This window comes from Rousettus aegyptiacus, unplaced genomic scaffold (assembly GCF_014176215.1).
Source record: "Rousettus aegyptiacus isolate mRouAeg1 unplaced genomic scaffold, mRouAeg1.p scaffold_m13_p_4, whole genome shotgun sequence".
NCBI lineage: Eukaryota > Metazoa > Chordata > Mammalia > Chiroptera > Pteropodidae > Rousettus > Rousettus aegyptiacus.
In genome coordinates this window covers 120,595,042-120,613,912 of record NW_023416307.1, presented here as the reverse complement: position 1 = coordinate 120,613,912, position 18,871 = coordinate 120,595,042, and the positions used below count along the sequence as shown (strand labels likewise).

At 44.4% G+C, this 18,871-nt stretch overlaps 1 protein-coding gene across 9 annotated transcripts in view; it reads left to right on the top strand.

Moving 5' to 3' along the window:
- Nucleotides 1–522: 522 nt before the first annotated feature.
- ATP2B2 (ATPase plasma membrane Ca2+ transporting 2) overlaps nucleotides 523–18,871 on the top strand; it is a 359,406-nt gene continuing 341,057 nt past the window's right edge. For 3 of the 9 annotated variants that reach the window (XM_016121357.2, XM_016121354.2, XM_036218865.1), the window contains exon 1: nucleotides 560–580. The gene's annotated coding sequence lies outside the window, so the exon portion shown is untranslated. Of the gene's footprint in view, nucleotides 581–18,871 lie in introns of all 9 variants that reach the window. The other 6 variants (XM_016121360.2, XM_036218864.1, XM_016121355.2 and 3 more) reach the window with 5 other exon arrangements.

The following is an 18,871-nucleotide window of genomic DNA, read 5'->3' as shown; positions in this document are numbered from 1 at the left end:
GGCGGCTTCACAGCTCAATTCACCTCGTATTATGTGACCCTAGCAACAGGCTCCAGTTGTGTTGAGGAGACGGAGGTCTTGGGGAACCCCGACCCAAGGGAAAGGGTGGGGAGGGGTGCCTCCAAGGACAGGGCTGATGGTGAGAGAAAAGTAGGGTAAGGGGCTGGTGTTGGTTGAGGTACCTGGAGAAGGTGTCTGGGAAAGGCCAGAGACCCCGCTCCGGGCCGCCCCACATGTACACGTGGAGGAGAACCCCGGCTGGACAGCGCGCTCCAGTCCCGCCAGGCGCTCTCGGTACGGAGTTTGGGGAGGGCTGAGGGGGGACGCTCGGGGGAGGAGGGAGCGGTGAAGGGAGGGAGGAAGGGAGGGAGGCGGGCAGAGCGCAGTGCAGCGGTGGCAGAGGCGGCGGCGGAGGGAGGGAGGCAGGCGGGCGGCGGCGGGGCTGTGGGGCGAGGCGAGCGCGGGGCAGCCGCGGCAGAGGAGCCGCAGCCGCAGCGGGGCCGGGCCGGGCCGGGCGCGCACCAGTGGCGGCGGCAGCGGCAGCGGCAGCGGCAGCATCTCGCTTGCAGAGCCGGCGCAGGTGAGGCAGTGGCGCCGGGCCCGGGGCTCTGGGCCTCCTCCCCTCTCCTTCGGTCTTTATCTCCCTCCCTGCCAGCTTTCCCTTCCGTAGGTGCCCGGCCTCGCGGATCCCTGCCGGGCCAAAACCCAAGCCGGAGCGCGTTCTGGGTCCCCTCGCTTGGTGCAGGCTGGCGCCTTGTCAGCAGTGACCTTGAGCGGGCACCAGCCGGCGGGCGGGGCGGGCCGGGGTGGGCGCCTACAGACCCGGAGCCTGAGGATGCAGGGAGGGGGTGCACAGCCTGCCTGGGGCGCGCAAACTTTCCGGGCTCGAAGCAGCCCCGGAACTGGGGGGGGCACCTAGGGTGCTAGAAACCTCCCCAGTTTTCTTCTTCCCAGTTGGCTCTGACTCCTTAGCCTGGTTTCCTCCCAGTATTGATCCCCCTCCTTTATCCAGGCCCAGATTCCTGCAAGCCAGGGACATGATCAGAACTGCGTGCAGTGACCCTGGGTTGAGGGCTTCTCCTCTCCCCAGAGGTAGTTTCCAAGGTTCTAAGAGCCCAAGCGAGCTGGAGGACCCTCCACCAGGTGCTCACCTTATCTCTGGCCTCACCTCTTCCTGGAGTCCTTCATCCTGCCCATAGCCTTTCTCCAAGCACGATGCGGGGATGGGGAGAGGTGGGTAACCCCACATTATGACTCAAGAGCTTTGAAGCCCCACACTCTATTAGACTCTCAGATCCACAGCTTGGTTGGTTTTTCAGCCCAGTAGCAAAAGCTCCTTCAGAAAGTGGGCCCAAGTCCCTATGGTGAATCAATATGTTCCTGGACACCTGGACTCACCGTGATGCCCTGTGGTCTCAGCAGGAAGGGATGTCCTGGCTTTGGGGTGTGTCCTGGCCTTCTAGAACATTAGCCTTAGAAAAGAAAAGAGAGGCCCAGAGAGGGTGAGCCAGCCTCAAGGTCACACAGCCAGCCCCAGAGGAGCAAGAATTGGACTTTCTTATAATGGATTAGGGAGGGATGGAGAGGCCTTCTGTTTAGTTCCTACACCTGGGATGTTTGGCTCTGGGACATTCTGTCTCTTACTAGCTGTATAACCTCAGGCCAGTCTTTTCCCCTCTCTGACTCACTTTCTTTATGTATAAAATGGGGGAAACTACTTCACAGGGCTGTTCTTAGTATGGCTGAGTTCTTAGTATCATGCCTAGTGCATGGTCTGTGTCCAGAAATTTTTTGGCTATGACAAACATTTCCTTTCTGAGCCTAGAAGGGAAAAAATCTTTCCCATCCTTTTCATTCTCCTTCTGGCGCCTAGATTTCAGTGGGTTCATCCCTGGAACTCTGAGCATATGTGCTCTATATGTATTGTCGGGTGGAGCCAAAGTTTCCAGCACACTCGAGAGCCTGCTGGATCCACTGACTGGGCTAGACTGTGGCTTTCTGCAGCTTCCATGCGGAAACCAATCCCTAACTTTTATCTGGGAAATGAAGACAGGGCTCTGCTGTAGCCCCAGGAAGAGACTCCATCTCCACACAGTGTACTGGAAAGGGCATCATCCTCACCTCCTCCATGTGACCCACTCTTCTCCCTACCTCTATGAGATGTTATTGCTTCCCCTATAAGTACTATTGACAACAAAGGAGATGGGGGAGGCTTATTCATTCATTCATTCACTCACTCACCAAGCCTTGATTCACGCCTTCTTTAAGCCAAGAGGTACTTGGAAATACAGAGATTGGCCATATCTGGCAGTTATGAAGCTTCTACCAGGTGCCAGTCACTTGCTAGGCACTGGAGACAGATTCATTCATTTGACAAATTTTTATTAAGTACCAAATATGTGCTAAACACTATTTTATGTGCCTGGGACACTGGTAAATTAAACAGACCTCCTTCCTACTGTCTAGGGTGACCATATACTTTGTTGTCCAAACAGACACTTTTGAGAATAAGAAAGAGCATTATTAATAATAACACCAGGACCACAGGCATGAAGCAGGACCGTTCAGCCAAACTGGGATGCGTGTCCATCCTGTGACTACATGTTTCTACACCAGTGTTCAAGGAGAACTGTTAGTATGTTTTGAGCTTGCTTTTTGCCAGGCTCTGTGCTAAACACTTTCAGGTTATCATCCAATTGAATTCTCACAGTTGTGAAGCTGATTTACCATCTGTGTATAGCTGATTACTAGTGAAGCCAGGGACACTTCGCTACTTAACTGTTGGGCTGCCCTGTCTCACCAGAGATGCGTGAGACCCTGGGCTCAAGGGCGCTCTCTTTCTCTCTGAAAGAGGCACACAGACTACTGTTAGGCAGGAGCACAAGTGCTGTAGTAGATGTGCCATGGGGGTAAGGAGGGGACAGGTACAGATTCTGCTTGAAAAAATTAGAGGCAGCTTTGGGAAGGAGGGGAACTTTGACCTGGAGCTCAAAATATGAGTTGGGATTTTGACAGACTATGCAGGTTAAAAGGAGGTCAGTCCAGGCCCAGGCTGCTAAGACTTGGAGGTATGTGGTAAGTGGACTGTCTGGATCCAGTTGTGACAGGACAGAGTTAGGTCTGAAACAGTAGGAGCAAGTGAAGATTAAGTGCAAGAGTGGTGTGCTATGACACCCGATGAGCTCTGAAGATGGGGCTCTTCTGTAGGCCAGGAGCAGAGAGAGAATTTGTTATATGGGATTTCCCTTTGACAAGGTTTTCTATAGCCTGATCTATACTATGGATTGCTTGCAAGGTCAGGGAAATCATTTTTTTTTTTTATATGGAATCACTGCAGAAGAATTTTACCAACATCTGTAGCAGCAAAAAGGTTTTACCAGGCAAAGTGATTGCTGACAAGAGAAATATTAACCTACTTAAGGGAGAGGTTTTTTAGTAGCATTATTTTCAAACAAAGAATATGCTCATTATAAGTTAAATCTTTTCTCTATGTTAAATCATATCCAAAAAAAGTCTAACTTCCTCCCCTTCCTCTCTATGTCACCTCTGTCACCATATAAATATGAGAGTAATAAAACTGTATTTCGTTAGTAATGCCTTATTTCTCAGACTTTTCATTAATTTTGACTGGCCTCTTTTTCTCTCTCCTCAATGAAGTGGAATTATTAAAGCTTTATGGTATCTAAAAATTTGAATCCATTTATAGAGAACTCAAAAAAGGGGGTCAAATATTGAGGCCTAGGGATTGGAAAATCAGGCTCCAAAGATTTGATAAGCAGAAGAGAAGTTGATGGAAGGTGAAGAAGGAGGAAAGAGCATGTAACCTATGCAGTGACACAGGGCCCTGTGTTGAGAAGGGCCCCACACTTGATTTAATGCTCTGTGGTTACCATAATGAAATTCTTAATAATTTTTGGGCAGTGGCCCCACATTTTCATTTTACACTGGGTCCCACAAATGTAGCCGATCCTGGGAGAGAGAGAGAGAGAGATGGGAGTAGGAAGAGGGAAAATATATGGATAAGGGAGAGGACAAAAGAAAATAACATATTTAAAGCTCCTGCCGTATGCCAGATGCTTTGTGAGGCTGTTGTCCCTGTTTACCTACTTTAATCTTCATGACAATGCTGTGAGGTAGGTAATATTGTCCCCATTTTAAAATGTAGGTTTTATTATGAGTCAAGAAATGCGAGGCCAACAGATCAGGAGACGACTGCCATTGAAAAGACAGTTTCTTACTCACAGTTTGCAGGAGGAGGGAGCATACCACACAATGGGGAGCCACCTGAGGGAGCACCATGGTTGGTCAAGAGGCAGAGAGGTGGGCGAGGAAGGGGGATGTGGTTTCTGCAGGAAGGAATGAAAGAGGCAGGTAAGCAGATTTAGGATTGGCTGGTTTGGAAAATTTCAGTGGCTCTGTGACGGGGGCTATCCCTAGTTGTCTGGTACCTGGCCCTGGGGTGATTAGGGCAGAAGAATAGTGTGGTCTGGTGTGCAAGAGCTCCGTAAAGGAGGTGGTGAGGAAGATTATGGAAGGTTGTCTTTCATTTCTCTGCCCCTTCCTGCCTGTCCGCATCCCAGCAGGTCATAAAACTTTAGAGCTAAGATACCCCTTGGGGAGTATCTGAGCCAATTCCTTGATTTCACAGAAAGTGAAAATATGGGCCCAGAGAGATAAAACAATTTCTCTAGGGTCACACAGCATTTTAAAGGGGCTCAGTTAGAACTTGAATTGTTGTCTTTTGCTACCCAAACCACTTCTTGGTTATTGTTTACTTTTTTTATAGAGCAAAGTTATAACTAAGCCAGATTCACCAGACTGTGAACATATTAAGGTATGAGTTCCTGTCTCATTTAAAGTCATATCCTCAATGTGTCTTGAACATAGGAGATGTTCAGTGTATGATTGCATTAGTTTCCTAGGGCTGCTATAACAAATTACCACAAACTGAGATGCCTAAAACAATAGAAATTTATTCTCTCATAATTATGGAAGTTAATAGTCCAAAATCAAGGTTATCTGCAGGGCCTCACTCTCTCCGAAACCTGTAGAAAAGAATTATTTTTACCTCTTCCTAGCTTCTAATGGTTGCCAGCAGTCTTTGATATTCCTTAGCTTGTAGCTACATGACTCCCATTTCCGATTCTGTCTTTGCATGGCTGTCTCCCCTCTGCATGTGTCTATATTTCCAAATCTCTCTCTCCTTATAAGGACACCAATCATACTGGAATAAGGCCCACCCTAATCAAGTATGGCTTTATCTTGATTTCATCTGCAAAGACCCTATTTCCAAATAAGGTCGCATTCCAAATAGGACTCCCACATATCTTTTGGGAGAACGCTGTTCAATACACAACAACAAAGAACCAAAGAGTGAGTGCATGTTTATGATTTAAAACAAGAACGAGCTCCCCTTTCCCCCAAAGTTAACATTAGTTCCAAAGAATCAAAATCCCTTAGAAGGAAAAAAACAACAGCAACAACTGTTCGATCAGGTGTAGAAAGAAAATAGTCTGAGTATACACAACAGCATCTCCCGTATGAGCCAACCTGCTTGGCTTACAGTCCTGGCACCATTACTTTCTCTTTTTTTAATTTTTATATATATTTTCTTTACTTATAGTTGGCATACGATATTATATTAATTTTAGATGTACAATGCTGTGATTAGATATTTATATAACTTATGAAGTGATCACTGCAATAAATCCAGTACCCATCTGACACCATACATAGTTATTATAATACTACTGACTAAATTCCCCCATGTTATACTCTACATCATCATGACTGTTTTGTAACTACCAATTTGTACCTCTCAATCCCCTTCCCCTTCAGCTATCCCCCCACTCCCCAATCTGACAACCATAAAAATGTTCTCTAGGTCTATGAGCTTGTTTCTTTTTATTTGTTTATCCTGTTCTCTAGATTCCACATATGCCATTTGTCTTTCTCTGTCTGACCTATTCCACTCAGCACAATACCCTCTAGATACATCCGTGTTGTAGCAGATGGCAAGATTTCATTCTTTTTCATGGCTGAGTAATATTTCATTGTATATATGTACTACTTCTTTATCCACTTTTCTATTGATGGATACCCAGGTGGCCTCCATATTTTGGCTATTGTAAATAACGTTGCAACGAACATATGGATGGATGCACATGCCCCTTCAAAGTAGTATTTTGGGTTTCTCCAAATAAATATCCGGAAACGAGATTACTAGGTCCTTCTTTATCCCTTGTTACAGCCTTTGTTTTAAAGTCTCTTTTGTCTGGTATAAGTATTACTATGCCAGCTTTGTTTGTTTCTTTATTTCCATTTTTATGAAATATTTTTCCGTCCCTTCACTTTTGTCTGTGTTTGTCTTTCAATCTAAAGTGAGTCTCTTATAGGCAGCATATGTAAGGGTTTTCTTATCCATTCAGCCACCTGCTGTTTTTAAAATTTTTGTTTTATTACTAGTTTCAACTTTATAGTACATTAGTTAGACAGTTACATAGTTTATAAACCAGTCCCCCTAATTGCTCTTTTATCGGGCTCTCCACCTAGCCATTAGATCAATGTTAACTTCGTTTCCTATACTGGGCTCCCCATCCTCATGACCATCTATCAACTACTAATTTGTACTTCTTTAACCCTTCACTCCTTTCTCTCAGCTCCCCAACTTTCCTCCACTCTGGCTGTCACCAGATTGTCCTCTATATTTATGAGTCTGTTTTTGTATAGTTTGTTCTTTTTGTTCCTTACATTCTGCAGCCACCCTAACTTTTGATTTGAGCATTTAATCCATTCACATTTTAATTGTTACTAGGTATGTAGTTACTGCCATTTTATTATTCACATTTTTAATCTTTTTTTTTTCTTTCTCTCTCCTTCTTAAAGAAGTCCCTCTAACACATTTCCTGTAATGCTGGCTTGGTGATGATGAACTCCTTTAGTTTTTTATTGTCTGGGAAGCTCTTTATCTGTCCTTCGATTCTAAATGATAACTTTGCTGGGAAGAGTAATCTTATTCATAGGTCCTTGCTTTTCATCAGTTTGAATATTTCCTGCCAATCACTTCTGGCCTGCAAAGTCTCTGTTGAGAAATCAGCTGACAGTCTTATGGGAGGTCCCTTGTAGGTAACTACTTTTCTCTTTCTGCTTTTAAGATTCTCTTTGTCTTTAACCTTTGGAATTTTAATTATGATATGTCTTGGTGTGGGACTCTTTGGGTTCATCTGTTTGGGATTCTTTGCTTCCTGGGCTTATGTGTCTATTTCCTTCATAGTTTTTATTTCTTGAAATAGGTTTTCACTTCTTTGCGTTGTCTCTTCTCTTTCTGGTATCCCCATGATGCGAATGTTGGTATTCTTGATGCTGTCCCAGAGTTCCCTTAAACTATCTAATTTTTTCTGATTCTTTTGTCCTGTTGCTATTCTGATTGGATATTTTCTGCTACCTTATCTTCTAAATCTCTGATTTGATCCTCCGCTTCATCTAATCTACTATTAATTCCTCCTAAGGTATTCTTTATTTCAGTTATTGTATTCTTCATTTCTGAATAGTTCTTTTTATGCTTTTTATCTCCATTTTTATGTATTCTATCTTTTTGTTAAAGTTCTTACTGCATTCTACTCTTCCTCTAAGTTCATTGAACATCCTTATGGCAAGTGTTTTGAACTCTGCCTCTGATAGATTGATTGTTTGTCTCCATTTTGTTTAGTTTTTTTTTTCCCCCCTGAAATTTTGTTCTATTCTTTCATTTGAGACATGTTTTTTTTGTCTTTCCGTTTTGGCTGCCTACTTGAATTTGTTTCTGTGTAGGGCTGCTATGTCTCCAGGTCTTAGTAGAGTGGCCTCATGTAGTAGTTGTGCTGGGGGCCCCAGTGGCACAGTCCTCCCTGGTCACCTGACCTAGGTGCTCCAGGTATGTCACTTATACGGGTTGTGTGTGCCCTCATGTTGTAATTGAACCTGGGTGGTTGTTTACTCATCAGTGGGAGGGATCGACCCTCAGGCTGATTAGTTGTGATACTGACTGTGACCAGTGGAGGAACTGTTGTGCAGGGCCTGACCCTATAGAGCAGGGTTCGCGTTAGCAGGGCTCTGGTGCCTCTCTTGTCTGCGCTTTGGTTGAGTTGTCCTCAGATGGTGCTCTGGCTCAGACTGAAGCTAGCCACCAGGTGCGCAGGCCAGAGCCTCCTGAGAGGGGCCCCACTAATGGCCAAGTTCAGCTGCAGCCTATGCCCTGCCTGGGGTCACCTGGCATGAGTCACCAAGCAATCTGCAGGTGGCTGCCACCTAAGCTGGGCTTGGAAACGCCTTGAGAGGCCAAGCTGCAAACAGTCTGGCTACTGCTAGTGCCAGGTTTGGGGCTGCTCAGCTTGAGGTGTATCACACACCGAGGCCAGATGCTGCTTGTTTAAGTTTTGTGAACTTTTGAGAGATTTTAGGAAAGTCCACAGCATAAGCCAAGACAGGTCATTTGTATGGAAAATTCCCTGGAAACGGCTTGGGTAGGCCCTCACGTTGGGAGGGGCAGGGTCTCAGAATCTCCAGGGTAGGGCAAATAGTGTTAGGTACGTTGCTGGAAACTCAGATATGGCTGCCGCCTGGATCTGCAAGCTGAGCGGAAAAGGGCTCAACATAAGAACAATGGCCCCCTGCCAACACTTCTGTCTGGGAGAAAGCTGCCCCTCTAACCCTCACCCTGAAGCCAGACATCTCAGTTCTTCCCCATATGTCCCTGGCACCTTTTGAGCTGCTACCCTAGCACTGGAGCTAAGAGTGAGTCAGTCAGCAAGTAAGTCTGCACACTGGCCCTTTAAGAGGTATGTCCACTACTCCAGAGGCCCTTTGTCTCATTCAGTCACAATCTCTCCTGGTTTTCACAGCCAGAAGTTGTGGAGACTTCTCTCCTCGGCACTAGAACCTGGGGCGAGGAACCCTCACTCCTCAGTGAAACTTCTGCAGCTGAGATATTTCTCCTTATTTCAACCACCATATGCAGGTGTGGGACCAGCCCCTTTCTTGTCTCTGTCTCTCTTACCAGTCTTGAGGAGGCCTCTTCTTTGTGTCCCTACACAGTAGGACTTCCATTCAGCTAGACTTCAGGCAACTCCCAGTAATGCCTTTTCTGTAGTTTAGTTGTAATTTTGATGCAGTTGTGAGAGGAGGTAAGTACAGCATTTGTCTTCTCTGCCATCTTGGCCGGAACATTGTCATCACTTTTTAATGTTGTCCATATGATCAAAAGTAAGTGGCTTCAGCTCTCTCTCTCTGTTTCCTCATATGTATAACAAGATACTAATAGTGCCCACCTCATGGGAACTTTTTTGGGGAATGACAGAAATTAAGAGAGGTGAAGTTCTTAGAACAGTGCCTGGCACATAGTAGGCACTTTCTAAATGTCAGCTGTTATAACCATCTTGTAACTTACAGAGCACCTTTTACATATCTGTATCTTTCAGTCTTCAAGCAAGCCTATGATGTACTTCTATAAATAGCAGCTTCCAGCCCACAGGTGTAAAGATGTTGCTATCGGATACTGTCTGGTTTCATGGATCTGGGAGGTTGTAGAGCAGTGATGTGTTAGGCTCTGGTAGGGGAGGAGATGACGGAAAATAAGCAGTACCCAAAAAGGGGAAATGGCTTCTGCATCTGTTGCCCAATTGTCCCTATGCTTCCTGGAAGGTAGGAATGATTAGGTCTTTTTTAATTTTGCATCCTCAGGCCCTGGTACATAGTAGGTGGTTAATAAATGTATGTTGGCTGAATGGATAAAACACAGATAGTCGCTGCTCCCACCCCTAACAATAAGACCCCAGAATGAGGCTACCTTGCTTAAGCAGTGATCGCTGTTCACCACAACTTATGGGTGGCTGTCAACATGCAATTAACTTGAAAAACCCCTTTTTTGATGCTATTTGAGGAAACAAACTGTGGAGGTGAACATCCAGTGGTCATATTATAAAACTAGGTGCGTTGTGAGGGGTAGAGATGTAAATAGGGTCCAACACGTAGGTGGGATGTAAGAGGCACCATGTGTGATAAACTGGCATTGGACAGATAGACCACATTGAACAGAAGCCCCCAAATGTTACCATCAGGGGTGAATAAGAACATGAGACTAAGGAAGTTTTTCGTCAGCAAATCACTGTAAAGGACAACCAGCTGAATTCTGAAATAACTAAATTTTTTGTTAGCCGTAATTCAGTGTTGACTGTTCAGTAATATAATGATGGTTAAGAGTGCTTAGGAACAAATTCTGGATAGGCCCCTTACTAGCTGTGCCACTTTGGGCAAATGGTTTAACTTCTGTGTGCTTCCATTTCCTCAGCAGTAAAAGAAGAAAATGAAAGTAGTGCCCAGAATTGTTTTAAGACTTAAGATGTGTGAAGTGTTTAGCATAGAGCCTGAATCATAAACACCATCTCTCTCCCTTGCCCTCTTCTTTACCCTCGTCTCGTCCTTCTCCTTCCCTTTTTAATGTAGTGATTTGGTTAGTCATTAGTGATACAGAATTATTTTTAGTTTATTCCTTTTAGGCACATTTTAAACTGAACTTCCTCACCAATTTTGTCATTAGTTGCAGCCATGTGTCTTGTTTTTGCCAGTGAACTTTGAGAAGTGGCATGTGTCATTTCTGGGTGGAAGCTCTGAGAACCAGTACACTGTTTAACACTTTCCCCTTTTCCTCCCTTGGCAACTGGGGCAGCATGGTTATAGAGCCTCCCTTAGTCTGATTCCTGGGTGAGAATGATGCAGAATTCCCAGCCAATCCATAATGGACATGTAGCATCAGTGAGATGTAAGCCTTTGCTTTAAGCCACTGGCACTTCGAGCTTATTTGTTACTGTAGCATAACCTGGCCCATCCTGACTGATACATGTAGGGAGTGAGCTGAAATAATCAACAACTTGTTTAGAGATATTTGTGAATCTTTTAATTGCTTCAAGTGTGATACCAAAATTTTAGTGTTTGAAGGTGTTATGAACACAAAATAGGTGAAAACCCCTGTCCTATGAGATGAAGGCCAATCTCCCTAGCATGGCATATGTGGACCTCTCCAGTTTTTCCCTGGCTTCCTCTGCTTTTGTCCTCACATGTGCTCCATGCTCTGCCTACAAGTCCATAGCATCCTTGACATATGCCATGTGGTTGTACATCTCCAGACCTTTTCTCATGCTCTGTCTAGAATGGGGCATCTTGTCCCATGATGAGTGGCTGGGATGGAGGGGGAAAAGTACGTGTGCTTGTTCTGTGAGGCACAGAAAGAGTAATTAAGTCTGAGAGTGAATTCCTGTTCAAGGTGAGTTTTCTAGCCTTTAGAGCTTGCCTAGCAGTAGTAGTGAGCTCTCCACAGTAGGTTTCCAAGCAGAGGTAGGTGTCATGGAGTGGGTTCCAGGTTAGAAGAACTAGTACAAAGTCTCCAATCCTGTCACATCTGAGTTTAAGTGAGACTGCCCAAAGAAGGTAGATCTTAGTGGCAATTCTCTATTTTTCTCTTTTCAGAATAAAAGTTCTTTTACACCCTGACTTTAGACACATTACATAATGATTATAGAAAATTCAAATGGCATTGAAAGTATGAAGAAGAAAGCAAAACTTAAATAAAATGACATAAAATGGCTAACCTCCATTAACATATTGTCAAGTATCCTTCCAAACATTTCTTTATGACTGATAGGTAAATAGATAATGGGATTTTTTTATACCTTTCTTTCATTCAATAATAGAGCATGGACATATTAAATATCAATAAGTATACCTCTAGTTCATCTTTTATAAGTGGCTCTGCCATAACTGATTTAATGGATCCCTTCCTGATAGGCACTTAGGTTGTATCCAGAATTTTGCTATTATAGACAACACTGTGATGAATATTCTTGTATGTGGACCCTTGGGAATGTGTCCAGGCATCTCCTGAGGATGAATTCCTAGAAGTCGAGTCTCTGAATCATGCAAAGCTGCCTGAGAAGAAAATAGAAGAAAGTTATGGTATGATCAGGTAGAGAAATCATTTCTGGCTTAAGGGAAACCTGCAAAGCATCTGAAAGGAAGAGAGAGAAGAAAGGGAAATTGAAGCTGGGCCGGAAGGTGGGAAGGAATGGAAGAGAGGAGGTAGGACATGGAGGGAGCTGGTTTTAGAGGACCCCAATGCCTGGGTTTCGATGAGTCATCTCCTAGGCAAAGGCAAAATGTAGATGGCAGTTATGATTTATGCAAACCTGGGAAAGTACAAGTACTTTAGTGTGCACAGTCCCATTCGAGCCTCACCACCACCTTGCAAGGAAGGCCTCTGTCCCCATATTACAGAGAAGCAAAGTGAGACCTGAAGATGATGTAGTGAAAGTAGCAGTTGTCTTCATTTTCAGTATGTGGGCTTTTCCACATACTGTAAGACCTTTTCTTTGCACACACCCTGGGCTAGCTCATATCTCCAGTCCTTGCAGATGCCATCTTGTCTGACAGGCCAGCACTTCCTCTCTCCTGGAAGGGACAAGCTGGTCACATGTGACTTCTTTGTAAAACATTTTATCATGACCCCCCACCACTGCACCCATCCCCCAAAGCAAGGCAGCTGGTCAGGGCTCCGAAAGGGTGTTCTCCAGGTCATCATGAGAGCACCAACTATTGTATTGAACCAGGGAGTCTGCTTTTGGATTCAGTGAATTGGTTTCCCTGACTCAACTGACAAATAATAACACCCTTTCTTATCTCACATTAATCAAACTCTGCAGGTAGGTAATTCAGCAGCTTATCCATGCCATCAAAACCCACAGTCTTTCTGTCCTTCTCCTCTGCCATCATCAGCCAAAAGTATTTCCCATATACCGAGCATTCCCTATGGATGTCACAGTGCCTAGGGTTGGGGTCAGGGGGAAAGGCAGAGGGTATCTCTGTGTCTCTTTTATCAGTGAAGACTTCTTTCCTAGAAGCCCCAACCAACTTCCACTTGTGTCTCATTGGCTGCAGTTGGGTAACATGGCCATGCCTTAACCAATCATAGACAAGACAGTAGGCCCAAGGCTTAAAATGACCAAGATGTATCTCTGAGTCAGTTAGGGGCACAGTTAGGACTCTGTCAATCAGGAAGGATAAGGGAATAGCCCTGGTGTCCACTCAACTGTGTGCTAACTCTCTTGCCCCCTCCACTAGCCTGGAAACTGAAAGGACAAGGGGTTGAGGCTTATTTCTCCCCCTGACTTTTTCAGGTTAGCACAGGCTGTGCACGTGGCAGATATTGAGGAAAATAGTGGTTGAGGGAGTGAAATGGATCAGTAAATGTTTCTAGAGACTCCATCAGACCCTGAACTTTTAGGATTTTCTGTGCACCAGTAGTGCCAATGCTGTTTCAGTTTGTGGGGTGGTTTTTTAAAAAGGTATTTTAGAGAGTATAAAAATGGCTTTGCCCTCTAAGATGTTGCAATTTAGTTGTAGGAAAGACACTAGAACCTAAAAACTATGTGGAATTGGGACCTGGACTCTGGCACAGACTGGACCTGCTATGGGAAGTAATGTGTGTGTACGTGCCCAGAGAAGCAGGATGAGCTCTATTACGGACCAGGTACCATGAAGGGCGGAGGTGGGTGGTGAAGAAATATACTTGTGTACTCAGAGAATGGATGTCAGTGTGATGGATTTGAAGCAGTGAACACACTGACTAGGCCTGAGGCAGGCTCATTACCGATGGCCTACTCTGTGCTGAGCATTGTACTTATATTTATGTTGTCTCATTTTTCCTGTGTCTCTATGAAGTGGATCATTCTATCCTTGTTTTGTAGATTGGGAAGCCAAAGCTCGGAGAGTGGAGTTGCTTGTTTAATGCCACAGAACCAGGAAGTGGGTTGTCTGAGAAAGCAGCTCTTTTCTGAAAATACAGGCTTCCTTCTACAAAGGGGTTGTGGTGGCCACAGAGGGCCCACCAAGACCAGTGGGTGGCGGAGTGAATGGGAAAGGGGAGCCTGGAAACTGATAGGATGACCTAGAAAAGGCTAAGTGCAGTGAAAATGCAGGAGAAAAATCCAGTGAATGAGATGTTTATACCAGGGTTCAGGATGGGCTTGATGAGCCATGTTCTTTGGCATCAAAATTGACTTTTAATCCCTGGTCTGCCAATTAATAACTGTGACCTTGGAGAGGACCTCGGTTTCTCCATCTATAAAATGATGATGATAAATATGTGCTCAGTGCCTGGCATATAATAAGAATTTAATAAATGGAGCTATTATAATTATCAATATTGTTGCTGCTGTTGTTTTAGAGCTTGGTGGATAACCAGATCTAGAGATGACTCTCTTGGTTGGGGGTCCTGGGTTTCAGTTCTGCCTTAGTCACCACTTCCATATTTGACTTTGACTTCATCCCTCCCAGCCTGGCTCTCCAGGCTTCATCTGTAAACTAAGGGGGTTGTACTAGATAACTTCTCTCATGTTCTAAACCCTGCGCTTGTGTGAAGTGGAAGAAGGAGGCTGCAGTGACAAAAGGGATCAGAAGACGTGAGGGGGATGCTTTTGTTTCAGGAAAGCAAAGCAATAGAAGGGCAGAGTATGGAAGGAAAATCAAGGGGAGCCATAGGAGGCCAAGTAGCCAGTGAGGACCAGGCAGGTGTGCAAATGCCTGGCTGGGAAATTTGGAGGTGGACACAGAGGTGAATCACTGAAATCAAATGAGGCAGAAGCATGTTGAGAACAGCTGCATCTGACACCTGCCCTCATTGTGGGAGAACCAAAGAGAGAGGAATCAATCACAGCTCTTCCTGACGCTTAATACCTGGGGGTAGGGCTTTGAAGAGTGTGTGTTCAAAGACTGAAATTGAATTTCTCCAAAGTTTGCAAGAACACTGCAATTATGCCTGAGAACATGTCTATGAAATCCCCTTGAAATCTATTTTTGGGCACAAGGTTTTATAACCAGAGTCAGAAATTGAGTGGAAGTGTGTGGGAGGCTGACCCTGGACAGTTTCCATGTTTGAGAGGAGGGGAAAGAGTATTTTTAACTGCAAACACCATGTCTCATAGGGTGAGACTGGGGAGGAGGCAGTCTCACCACTTTGGGTTTCTCACCCACTGTCATGTTAAGACGGGAACTGTCTTTGACAGAAGTTGTTAAAATTCCTTACTCAGAGTGGGTGGCTGGGGGCCGAGGATTGAATGGGGAACTTGTCTGGGGCTTTGCATATAGAAACAGATATCTGAAACTTAATTTGCCAGAGAGTCCTGCAGATCCATCTTGTGCAATTGTCACAGTGCCCAGGGAGCTTTTTCTGGCCAGAGACTTTTCTCTTGCACTGCTGTATCAGTTAGCTACTGCTATGTAACAAACTGCCTAAAACTTGGTGTCTTAAAGCAATAAGTTTGTATTATTGCTGAAAAATCTACAGGACAACTGGATGGTTCTTCTGATCCTGGCTGTGTTCCCTCATGTCTGTGGTCTGCTCTTGGCCAGGTAGACATCTCTGCTGATCCTGTGGTCTGCTCTTGGCCAGGTAGACATCTCTGCTGATCCTGCTCTCTCACGTATTTGGGGGTTGGCTGGTTCTGGGGCTGGCCTGTGATGATCTTAGTTGGAACGGCTCCTCTGCTCCATGCAATGTCTCGTCCTTCAGTGGCTCACCTAGGTTTGTTCAAGTGGCAGTGACAAGGCTACGAGAGACAGAGAGCAGAAGCACACAAGGACTTTTGAGACCCAGGCTCAGCATCAGCACAGTGTCACATCCAGTGCATGCTGTTGTTGGTCAAAGCAAGTCAAGCAGTCACCCCAAATTCAAGGATGAGGAAATAGAATGGCACCTCTTGATGGCAGAGTCACACTGCAATGGGCTTAGATCCAGGCAGGCCTTTAACTGGGACTGTAGACGCCTTCCATCTGATTAACTGCCAGCATCAGTGTTGGCCTCTAGGGCTGCCACTGTCACAGTGGGTAGCCATCCTTCCTTAAAGTCTTCCTAAAGCCCAGGATTTTCTTGCTGTGCAAAGAGTTTTCCACAAGAGTCTTAATCTGTAAAATCAGAAAAATGTATGCCCCCAAGCCACGAGAAATCAATTTTCACTAATGAGACTAGCAGAAATTAAAAAGTGTGATGTTCTCAGGTATTGGTGAGAACGTGGAGGAAATAGGTACTGTGTACACTGCTGGTCAGAGTTTTCATGTCACAGTCCATTTGGGGGAGGGGCAGTTCTGCAGCATCTATTAGAATTGAGAATACATGTAAGCATTTAACCCACTGTAGTATGACCATTTTATGGAATAAAAGGGAATGAACCGATTGATATTCGCAGCCACCTGGATAAACTTCAAGTAGTGAAAAAGACCAATCCTCACAGCTAACATACTGCATAATACCACTTAGGCAACATTAGTGAAATGACGTAATTACAGACCTAGAGAATACTGTGCTAAATCTGAGCCTGGGTCTCAAAAGTCCTTGTGTGCTTCTGCAAGGTGAGTGGTGGTCAGGAATTAGGGATGGGTAGAGGGGTATGCAACCATAAACAGGAGGTGGGATGTGGGAGGCCGTGTGGGGTTGGTACAGTTGAGTATTTTGGTGGTGATGGTGTGTACACAAAAGTACACTTATGATAAAATTGCCTAGAGCTACACATATGCATGTGTGCACACACACACACACACATACACACACACATACACAAGTGCCTGTACAACTGGTGTAATCTGAAAAAGCTTTGTGGATCGTACCAGTGTCCTTTCTGAATTTTGATATTGTACTCTTTTTATACAAGATCCCAACTTTGGGAGAGGCTGCGGGAAAAGTGTGTGGGTCTTCCCTGTATATTTTCTTGAAACCTCCCGTGACTCTATAATTATTTCCAAATAAAAAACTTAAAAATAAATACGCAGGCTCTCTGGCCTGGTAAGTCCACATTATTGTTAGTGTCTACCACAAAGACATGATCCTGTGCCCTGGGAGGCTTGTGCAGACAGTCATTGGACACTGTTTGATATCAAAGCACTGGAAAAAAACCTAGAAACAACCCAAATTGTTCTTTCACCTAATAATTATTTATTAAGCACCTACTATGTGTCAGACATTATGCCAGGCTCTGGGGATATAGCCATGAATAAAATAGTCCAAGTCTTGGCCCATATGGGGTTCAAGTTTCAGTGATTGTCCTATAACAGGTTTAAATAAACCACAGAGTAACTGCACCGAGGAATTGCATGTAACAGAAACAAAGAAATGAGATAGATCCTTGTCACTGTGTGTTAATATGGTTCCATTCCCAGAACATATCACTGTGAGGAAAGAGCAAGAAGCAGAATAAGCATTTATTATGCCATTTATTTTTAAAAGAACAATGAACCTTAATAGCTATATACAGAATACTCCATAAAAACAGCAGAATACACATTATTTTCAAGTGTACATGGAACATTCTCCAGGATAGACCACACGTTAGGCCACAAAACAAGATTCAATAAACTTAAGGGGATTGGAATCATATTAAGCATCTTTCCTGACCACAATGATATGAAACTAGAAATCAATTACAAAAAGAAAAGAGGAAAGAAACAAAAGAACAAAAAACCAGTCAAATAAATGTTGGCATGCACTTTGCTGGTCAATAAACCAGCCCACTTCACTAGAATGTAGGGCTTATGAGGGCAAGCAGTTGGGGCTGTTTTGTTCCTTACAGTACCCCTGTACCCCCATTCCATAGCAATCTTGGCATATAGGGGGTACTCAAATATCTGCTGAAGAAACGAGATATTGTACTCATTTTATAGGTTGGCCAATGGAATAGGAAGTCCTTATTGATGATATACTGGCTTTATCCCCAAGGGAACTGTGAAGTGTTGATTGAATACCCATGATCTTGAGACTACCACATACCTTTCTTTACACTTTATCATCATGAGCACATTTCCAACACCAACCCCAAGAAGCTGCAGTTGTCAAGTCTTAGGTCTTGTCCACACTGGCTATAGGTTGTGAAATGGTTTCATACTTTCCTGGTTTGTGATACAATGTGTCAGTCACTCCTGCCTGCATAATCTTGTTGAATCCTTCTATTAATCCTGTTTGTGGTAAAATAGATGTTCATATGTTTTCTTTCTGATCTCAAGCCCCCAACCCTTCATGTAATTTCTTATGCACACAGATATAGATGGGTGGGAGCAGAAGGGTCTATTATAGGACACATTCTCTTTTCTCTCCACTCCACACTTGGCCCATTAGAGAATCCACCATGTCCTAGAGTCCATAGCGAAGGCTTCTCGCTCTCAGATTGGGGAGCTTCTGCAACCCACTGTATCTCTTCATCTCTGTAACTCCTATGCATGGCTTAGAACAGAACATGGAGCAAGTGATATACTGGCTTTATCCCCAAGGAAACTGTGAAGTGTTGATTGAATACCCATGATCTTGAGACTACCACATACCTTTCTTTACACTTTATCATCATGAGCACATTTCCAACACCAACCCCAAGAAGCTGCAGTTGTCAAGTCTTAGGTCTTGTCCACACTGGCTATAGGTTGTGAAATGGTTGTGAAATGTTGAAGGATTCAACAAGATTATGCAGGCAGGAGTGACTGAAACACTTGAGAACTGTTTGCTGAGTTGTTATGAGTTGAGGTTTTTTCAAAGCAAGTGCTGAATTTTCAATCACAAGTAACACTTGTACAGCACTTAGTTTTTAAGGTAAGAGAAAAGAGTGTGTTCATTTCCTTTAAACCACCTGAGAGTTTATGTGGTAGGGTAACTTAACCAGTAAGGACATGAAGACTCAAAGCAGTTCACTCATTCATTCATTCACTAAATATGACTCGAGGACCTCATTTGAGCCCATGACTGGTCCTGGAAGTGTGGCTTTGACCTAATGCCATCCTCAGGACAAGGAAGCAGGGATGCAGGGTGCCT